This window comes from Cryptotermes secundus, unplaced genomic scaffold (genome assembly GCF_002891405.2).
Source record: "Cryptotermes secundus unplaced genomic scaffold, Csec_1.0 scaffold741, whole genome shotgun sequence".
NCBI classification, from domain to species: Eukaryota; Metazoa; Arthropoda; class Insecta; order Blattodea; family Kalotermitidae; genus Cryptotermes; species Cryptotermes secundus.
The window spans coordinates 1021-10096 of record NW_019724599.1 but is presented as its reverse complement, the minus strand read 5'-3'; positions in this window follow the sequence as shown (position 1 = coordinate 10096).

Genomic DNA, 9076 nt, shown 5'->3' with positions numbered 1-9076 from the left:
ACACTACTGATTTCACTTGTATACTTGCCCTTCCCCCCTTCCTTCCTGCTCTCACATAGCTGTGTATATTTCCAACATCAGTCTGCGTTTGCCGGTTCTCACGGTCTCTTCGCTTGCGGATTTCTTATATTTTTCCTTCTACCCTGAAGATGGAGGCGATACGTTCCTCCGAAACGTCGGTTAACACCACATATACACGGTGCCAAATCCCAGAAGACTGCTTTCTTCAAATGCCTACCTCTTTCAGAAATAATTGTAGTGAGTGATGTGCCAATGCATTTTCAATCAGTATATTTTGGATGATAATTTAAAATACGTGTATGTAAGGACAATAAAAAAGAACAGTGAATTTCCAGTCTTGGCACAGAATGCTGTGGTGGTGTTTGGCACCATGATAAGTAAATACTAATCTTGCACAAGACACTTCTTATTCTTCTTTAGTTCCGGTTTTCACAAAATATCTGTCAAAAGTTGAACTTTGTAAATTTGTCAGCACTTTGCTAATATGAATTTCTGTTCTTGCATGATGTCTTACTGTTTTCACTGAATCATATTTCACTGTAGAGCTTATGCAGCACACTTTACAACGTCCTGTATTGTCGTTTTCTTTTGACGGCAAGTCCAAAAATTCCTCATTTTGTGTCCACTCTTCATTAAAGTGACAGTGTCTGCTTGATTCTTCCTTCTTTCTTTCTTTCTTTCTTTCGTTTTTTTTTTACCTTTGGAGGAGTACGAGAATTATTCATATTTCCGAATTAAACACAGTTTGGCATTATTATGCCTAGATGCCAAGTCAAACGGAGTCCAAGTTACCGGTCAGTGGTCACTACACCATTGCTATAACTCCCAAATTAAGCTGGAAATTGACTCGTGGCAGCTTTTGTTGTTGAAAGCAACAGAGAAACATACAATTTGTAACCGTACTGCCAACCTCAGCTTGATTTAATTTAGTGTCAGGTATTGATCCATGTTAATTACCATGTTCGATTAGGTTTACTTGTACATACAACAAATGTACAAGAGGTACTGTAACTGTTGTCACCCACTCAGTGAGACTTCAAGCCTCACAAGTTGGACGGCACTTATAACTCGCCACTTATAAGTGTCCTCTTAGTGCCCTCACGTTGGTCTCCACTTTCATCCGCCGCTTCCTTGTTGCTGTCTGGTTCAGGGTAGGGTGTGGGATTACTCTGAATTTGAATTTGTATGGGCGCCAGTGGACTTGGGTGAAATCCACGAATTTGGAATGGGGAAAACAAACGTGGGGATATGGATAGGCGGGCGTTTGGGGTTCCGACTGCTCAGACGGTAGGACAAGAATCTGTCTCAGGGCAACTTCTGGGCCTTGCACACACAAGGAGATAGAGAACACTTAAAGCTCGCACTTCACCAACACTGTTGCTCTTTATTGTAGATGTGAACTACAATTACACATTACAGGGCTGTAGCACTTTGAATTTGTGTACCGGATTCGGCCAACACCGATTTAACGTCCGGGAGGTTACTCCTGTTACTCACTAAGGCGACTGACTCCAGTTACTCCCTTTTGATGACTCGCTTCTGTTATTCCCTTTTTGCGACTGACTGCTCTGGAGAGGCAGAAGTCCTGACGGTTCCGGGAGCGCCCGGTTTCCTCTCCTCTGAAATTTTGCTGATTGGCTGAACCTAAAATTTGGGTGTTACTCTCATTGACATTCCGCCAATCCCTAATAAGATCCATGTAAATTTGGGCCTAAGTACAAGACGGTCCTTCTGACAGCTCTCAAATAAATGAAAGTACGCTAACAATCGCTCGGTACACCCCTCCGAAAATTATTGCGACTCTTATCTGTCAAGTCTCAAATTTTCAAAGACTCGCACCGTCGAAGTCAAGCATTGAAATTCCCAGAAAACACAGCAGGATACTTCCTGCTCCGTTCTGGGGGTTTCAAGTGACCTGCAGCTAGCTTGTTCCTCAGAAAGACCAGATGTCGTCCTTGGCGTCTGCTGGTGCTGGGGTCAATTGCGTTTCATCTTTTGTTAACAGTAATACAGTTCGTTTACATGTAGTACATTATAATTAAGAATATAAATGAAAAACATTGCTGAGGTTCCTGCATGGTGCGGTTACAGTACATAGGCTATTTCTTGCTCTCAAGAAGGAGGCTTACCACAACTCTCGAAAAGGAAGAAAAACGACTGGTTAATGCAGATACAAAGTGAAACAGGAAGGACTCCCACAGCTTTTTCTTAGAATTTTACTCAAAATTTTACTTGTCGGAATCCTTTGAGAATATGATATGTGACAATTTTTGAACATCGTAACTTTTAGAGAGGTGTTCCTGCGACCCAAGCCAAACATAGCATTTATCAAGCTACTGTCAAAAGTGACGTTAAGTCTTTAGAGTCTAAATTCCCTTTCCTTAAACGGATTGGAGGAATAGTTAATGAAGTGTACTCCTATTTTTCGAAGTGAACAATCCTCAGAATATAATGAGTTGCCTGGTGGGCTGATCCAAGAAAGTCAGCACTCCGAGTTTTGAGAAGTCATTCTGCTAAGTTAGTTTTTCCAACTCAAGAACCATCCGGACGCAAAATCTGCATCCCTCCGAAATTTGTTATAAATTATGTAAAATTTATGGGCTGACTACGCATAAAGTGTGAGTGAAACGGTAAATTAAAGTACAAGTTAAGTTGAAATTATAATACCGGAATTATATTTGAAACCCAGTAAGCAGTTCAGTATTTGAACGACAATTGGTGTGATACTCCACTTAATAAGCAAGTGTAACCAAGTGTTTCCAAGGCAGTCGTCATCAACCCAGTAAGAATAAAGTGTCTTGGGAAACAATGTGTGTGTGTGTGTGTTATAACAGGAGTTCCCACTCCCCTTTTTGAGCGAGACCCTGCCAAACGACCTTGAGAACAGAATCTTTGCTCTACTGGCTGAACTAGCTACCAGCAACAGCAACCCCCTATCAATCCTTCACCCCTTTCATAAATCTGTAAACTGATAGTATGTTTACTGGCGTCCAAACTAAACCCATTATCCTAAATATCAGAGGTGTGTAAGTATGATAAGTGAAGCAGGGTAAAGCCAGCTGTAGCCGTCATCACCAGTAGCAGCCCAGCAGCCAGCGGCTGGTGATGACAGTTAATATAAGTGGAAAGACAAAGTGGACGGTTATAGAAGAAATTGGCTCAGCAACATGAGGCGAGACTGGTATAAAGAAACTGGACCAGCAACGTTGGGCCAAGTGTGGTAAAGGGCGGTTGAAAATTATAAATTAAAGTAAAACCAATCATTTGAACACCTGCAGCTGTTAGAATTAGTGGCGGATCCACGGCTATTTCATTTTGTCATGCATCAAAATGTCCTGGTTATTGTTGGTTAGTGACTAAAATATTACGAAATAAACATCCATAAAACCAAAATAGTTCTTTTTAAGAATTAAACCATTCTTTAGAATCTCGTATTCTTGTACAAATTTTTGCCGGAAGCGAAGTCCACCGAAGTATTTTCCGAGCCACTTAAGAAGCCGACATTCTGCGTCCGGTCAAGAATTGCGAAAGGAAAATATAAATTTTAACCAAAGATTGTCAGCCGAAAACCGAACTTTTGTCAACCTTAGTTGGCTAACGTCATTTAAAGTCGCCTGTGTTTCCTCTCGACCAAAGTTTTTTTTAACGTAAATGCTCAATTCTTCGACGTTTCACGATAATATTGGTATTTAATAGTTTTTAAAAAATTGAATTAAAATAAAAACTGCATTATTAGCAAAGAATCCATTTACCCATGTACGAAATTTTGGCGCAACCGCCTTTTTGTACGCAGTTATGGTACTTTGATGTACGAGTAAAAATACACATTTTTAGTAATTTAGTTAATAAGTAAGTAAAGGTATCCCTGTAACAGGCCGTGAAGGCCCATAGGGTTGTGAGATGTTAAGGTTCCCACATTTTCTAGACAATCGGCTCATAGATGTCGGCAAGGCTGTCAGCCCTACGCGCCGGCCGCCCTTTACGCCCTCCCCAAGGTATTCCTCATACTCACTTCTGTTAGAGGCTGAGTCGACCCCAGGGCCATCGTGCGGTTGGAAGGATTAGGTAAATTGAAAAAAAAATCAAGTGATCTCATCGGGACTTGAACCCGCGACCTTACGGCTTGTAGCATAGTGCCTCAACCAACTACGCTACCGCGTGCCAAGCGAGTAATTTAGTTAATGGTTACGGAAAATGTGTGCCACAACCTTTAGAACAGTACTGTACATGATATCAGTACGCTTAGTGTGTTGTGCTCCTTTCTTTGTGTCAACAAATAGTTAAGAAGCAACAGATATACTGCAGCAAGCCATAAACATGGTCAACTCATGGACCAAGCAGTGGCGCATCATATTGAACGAGATTAAATCACTTCATGTGAATTTTACCAATCGAAAAGTAGGCTATATCCAAGTAACAATCCGAAATATCCAAATTGGTTTGGCTGATTGGATTGATTAAAGATGCTATATGGGCCCAAATTTTTGTTTCAGAGACGGCGCAAGCAGAAGATTTATGTTGTTTCAACACGAAAACCTTAAAATTATTCCTATGAATTTGTGTGTGTGTGTGTATTTTATTTATTGGTTTGGTTTGGTTTGGTTTGTTGCATTTATTTTCCACTTCCTTTTCAATCTCAGTTTCAAGGTTGTATATGCATTATCACAATTTTTATTATATATTTTCTATTATCTCTAATTGGCAACCCCTGATGTAACGTATATGTATAGCCGTATTTATACTGACATAGATCATGAGTCCCGCTGGACTCGGAAAGAAAAATAACTGTGCTGGCGAGGATCAGCAACAATTTACTCGACCGACACTGATTGAGGTTAGCTATTTCTAACGGACCGAACAAAGTAGATGTTTCCCACCCCGTCACATGAGGAAGAAAAACAGATCCAGTTCCCGAAACCTTGTTTTCTTTAGAACATTGGATAATGGATAACGCTAAAAAAAAACAGTAGTCTCGAATGCTATACAACGTCAGAATCCATTAAAATATAAAAATAGACGTACTTTGGGCAGGATAATTATTTCCACTCAGGGTGCATGATGAATTGGAATCATTTTACTTTCTGGAAATCTTCCTGGACCCAGTGTCTGTAACCGCTTTTCTTATTATGTTCATCGCTTTACGATCGAATATCCCGTGGTCGATGGTAGGCAAATTCAATAACTAGCCCTGTTGAAAGAATCACCCTTTCTCAAGATGTGCCACGCACATCAAATACGACAGCCAGTTGTTTTTCTCTATTTCCTATTTTTCCTTGTCCTCCATTTCCGATGTTGTTTTTTTTTGTTTTTTCCCTTTTAGCAGTTGTGTCTCCTAATTTTCCTGTAATTATCTGGATAAAATTATCATACCTTTCCTTTACATCCTTCTCTCTGTTCCATCCTTCATGCGTTTTGACTTTCGTGATTTTTTCTTTAACTTTTCCATGAAGACATTCCAAGCAACGTCTTTATTATGCAATCTAGAAGCTTCTTTGCTGCCTTTCCCTGGCTCTATTTTGCCGTTATACTCGATGAAAATTGGATAATGGTCGCTATTCCAAGGGTCTTTTCCACCCTTCCAGGTGTATAACAGTGTTGATCTTGGGTCCACAAAAGTTAGGTCGAGGGCTGCCTTTCCTTGGCTCTGTTTTGCCGTTATACTCGATAAAAATTGGATAATGGTCGCTATTCCAAGGGTCTGTTCCACCCTTCCAGGCGTATAACAGTGTTGATCTTGGGTCCACAAAACTTAGGTCGAGGGCTGCCTTGGATCCTGTGGCATCGGAGATATATGTCGGGGAGCCGTCATTTAATAACGTGATGTTTGTTTCCAATTCAGTGATGCAGTGGTAAAGGTTGTTGCCGGTTGTACAATTTTTCGAATTACCACACGAATGATGATGTCCATCAAAGTCTCCGTCAATCAATAATTTACCTTTGAATTGTGCGAAAAAATTTTCCCATATTCTCACCTCTATTTTCGTGTGTGGCTGCTTGTAACATGACACAATTAATATTTTATCTTGGCCAGTATACAGTTCAATTGCACACGCTTCAATTTTCCCGTCACCATCATATAAGCCATTCTTACGCGAATATTTCAGTTTCTTATTTATAAAAATGGCATCTCCACCACCTGCCATTTCGTGAGTTTCTTTTCTCGCCACGTCAAACCCTTTCAGGTATACACTTTCTGCTTCGTCCAGCTAGGTCTCTGATTCACTATGACATCTTTGTTTTGGCTCCTCTGTTGGAATTTGGGGAACTTGCTTCTTAGGCTCCTACAGTTCCACTGACCTATCTTAATTGGGTGATGCCCATTGAATGTTACTGTAATGTTGTTCGTGAAGCTCGGCGGCTTTCCATAGGTGTCTGACCATTATTTTAGAGTCCCCGGAGTTTATCACTAAATTGATTATCGTCTTCAATACATACGTTTTTGACTTCGTTCTCCATCTCAATGGACTCCAACACGTCTAAAGATTTCTCTAACACTGTCTGGTCTTTAGAACTCTTTCTTTGTTCAATCTTGTTTGAACACGAATCAGATATTTGAGACCTGCTGTTATCCGTGATTATCTTCCATTACATTCTTCCCGGATACCATCGAATCGGTTGGTTCGGGACTTTATTTTTTTCGCTTTTCTCCATAGTATCCCACTCCTTTCTTCCTCTTGACGTCTTGAGAGAAGGGAAGTTCCTCATATTTCGTTCAGCGTACTCTGCCGGGGATTTCAGTACCTAAAGGGAATGCTTGGCTCGACAATTTTTCTACAATTTTTCGTGCTTCAACATTCCAACATTTATATGAGTCATGATGTGATTGATTTCTTTCTGTTTTCTAATTANAAATTGGCTTTATGGCTCAATCCTCTTTAAACACGAACATACAAAATGCTTAAAGATTACAGACTGAACGTGGTCGCGCCATAGCTCAAGCGGTTATTTGCTGGCTTCCGACCGCGGAAGCCAGGGTTCGATCCCAGGTCTGGTCAAGTGGGATTTGTGGTGGGCAAAGTGGCGCTGGGGCAGGTTTTCTCCGAGTACTTCAGTTTCCCCTGCCAACCTTCATTCCACTAATTGCTCCACAATCACACACACCTGTCATCTTGGGCTGGTACAGTAGGCCAGAAGTGCCCGCAGTACAAGGGACTTAGTCGTCCCACCCCACTAGAAATAAAAAAATAAAATACAGATTGAACCATCCCACACTGCAGCTTCTTTGAGATCGTCACGTGTAACTCGTTGTGTGACTACGAGTAAGTGTCATCTAATTAGACAACCAGAGATCTTGTAATGTCAGAGTGGAAACACACAAGACGGCCATCCCTATGGCCTCTAGAGCAAGTACAAATCAAATCTTATCTGAAGGAAGAATTAGAAATTGAGTATTATTTTCAAGGGAAACTCCACTCTCATGAAAACCTCAAATCCTACACTTAAAAGAATTTAACCTCTAGCAGAACTACTACCAGAACAGCTAATGAAAGTTGCAGTACACAAACACATAAGTACAGACTACATTTTAATTTGGATTATCACTACAAGTAAAGATAACCCTGTTTATGGATGATGTATTGATCTTGGATGTAAAACCCTGGTTTACCTCTCCCACAATTAACCAGGTGCTTGGCAAGGCCCCATTCTCATGCTGCTTGTGCTTCGAGAGCTCTGCTGTTAATGTACAACTAAGAATTAGACATCTGTGGTCGAATTTCTGGCACGAGTATAGTGAGTTTTCTCTCTGTGCCCACATATCGAGTGGTGGTACAATCCTTTCCCACATATTTTACAATGTCCAAAGGGTGAAACTACCCTAAATTCAGTGCCAAGATTGAGTATATGTGCAAACTTATACTCCCCAAAACGCAAGGGCATATGACACATCTCCACTAAACTTCCTCCTCCTTTTTTTTTTTTTTTGCCTTTTAATTATTGCAAGGGCAGGGTGACGAAGGTAGGAAGTATCTTATCTTCTGTGGGTTAGGCAACTAAAAAGAAAGAAGGTGTCTTTCGCGCTGTTTTTTCTCATTACAAGACACAATAGTGTGGCAAAATTTGCAAACTATGGCCTACATACCAATTCATTAACAATAAATTTCAAGACATCGAATTCTTTGTTGGGATCCGTCGTAACAAACAACGAAACGGTCTACGTTAACATCACAGTAGTTACATGTTTCGGCTTTTAAAGCCATCATCAGGCAAATACACGGTTACTCACTCACACACTATTGAACTGCATTTCATGTGACATTCGAGCTGGATACTTGACAATTGTGTTACACTATAATATTGCGAGGTATAAAAACACAAGTAAATTATGATAAAACGAAAGTTATACAATAAAATATGGTTAAAAATTATCCATGTAATTCTTCATATTATGAAGTCAGTGTTGCAATCTTGTTGTTACATTCCAGGAGACACACAGCGGTATACGTGTATAATTTTTAACAATATTTTATTGTATAACTTTCGAGTTATCATAATTTTATTGTATTTTTATACCTTGTATTATTATAGTGTAACATTATTGTCAAGTATCCGGCTCGAATGTCACATTGAAATGCAGTTCAATAGTGTGTGAGGGCAGTAACCGTGTATTTTCCTGATGATGACTTTAGAAGCCGAAACATGTAGCGAAGGTGAAGTTGACTTCGACTGCTTCGTTGTTGTGTTACGACCGATCCCAATAAAGAATGTTATATGATAACACAACATTGTGCACCCAACGTAAATTACAGAACACAATTATGTTCTGTACGAAGCATTTGATCTGCTGTTGTTATTTGAAAAATCACGATGGGCAGTGTCCAGAAACATGATCTTCGTACCGTCGTCACAAACTTCTAGAAGGGGGACACGTCACAACTTAAAATGTGACTTGTCCGCAGGTATACTTTACTGCCCTCTTACTCTTTGATCTCCATTCTCTGCTAGTGAATTCAAACACTAGGGACAACCCCTAAATATGTGGCAACTCTAAAACGCTGACGACATTTTACGTCGGTCTGTCGTGTCCATTCTGTGAGTACTGATAGTATTCTGTTGT